Consider the following 1,040-nt stretch of genomic DNA (forward strand, 5'->3'; position numbering starts at 1 on the left):
CCATGTTACACGACTCCTAAATTCTACCTAATCTAGAACATAATTTCTTGATGGTACAAACATATCAAGAACATAATTTCTTGATAGTTCTATCTTTTTCGAATTCTCTGATAATTTAACAAGTCAAATCATGCTATTACCAGCTCTTTCTTAGAACGTTAGCCATGATCATTCGAAATTCAAAGATTAATCTACGAAACCAAGACGTCCTAATTGCTTTACTTTAAGTCGGGAAGAAAACAAAAGCATGAAGCTTCAAAATATAAGGGAAGATATAAAGCCCAACAACAACACATAAATTACAAACCATGGATATCAATGTTTACCGCAACATAAAGACACGGGAGAATTAAAAACACTATAACCCCAAAGGCGAAGTAGAAGTAAACGGATTCCTCTGGTGGAAGTTGAAAAAGGAGAATGATTGTTGCGATAATCAGGATAAGGACGAGGATCAGAACTGGATTAAGCATTTTCACAATCTTTTGAATTTTGAAATTGAGTATAGGAGTGGTAAAAGTAATGGAACGGAAAAAGTTTAATTTATAATTGAAATATCAGACAAAGTAATCGATGGCAGATCACCGCATTTAATTATAGAGATCTTAATTCGCCAAAGAATCAAATCTTTTAGATTTCGAAGATTTTCTTTAAATCCCTTGAAATCCGGAAATTAACCGTGACTACGTCACCGGTTAAGTCAAACCTGCATTTACTCATTTCACTCTTTTGTGATAACTTCACTCGTACTCTTCACATAATCAAATTGTTTTATCCATATTACTCATTGATGGTAAAACTTTAAATTTCAAATCATATGCGTCATGAAGACATACTTATTGTCAGCCATGATGATCCCACTCAAATTTCGGGACGAAATTTCTTTAACGGGTAGCTACTGTGACGACCCGAAAATTTCCGACCAAATTTAAAACTTAATTTTAATATGATTTCGACACGATAAGAAAAGTCTGTTAAACCTAGTCTCAAAAATTTTGAATTATTTATATGGATTCGGTTAACCTTTGACTATCCCCGAC

Source organism: Rutidosis leptorrhynchoides, chromosome 4 (genome assembly GCF_046630445.1).
Source record: "Rutidosis leptorrhynchoides isolate AG116_Rl617_1_P2 chromosome 4, CSIRO_AGI_Rlap_v1, whole genome shotgun sequence".
In the NCBI taxonomy this organism is placed as follows: Eukaryota; Viridiplantae; Streptophyta; class Magnoliopsida; order Asterales; family Asteraceae; genus Rutidosis; species Rutidosis leptorrhynchoides.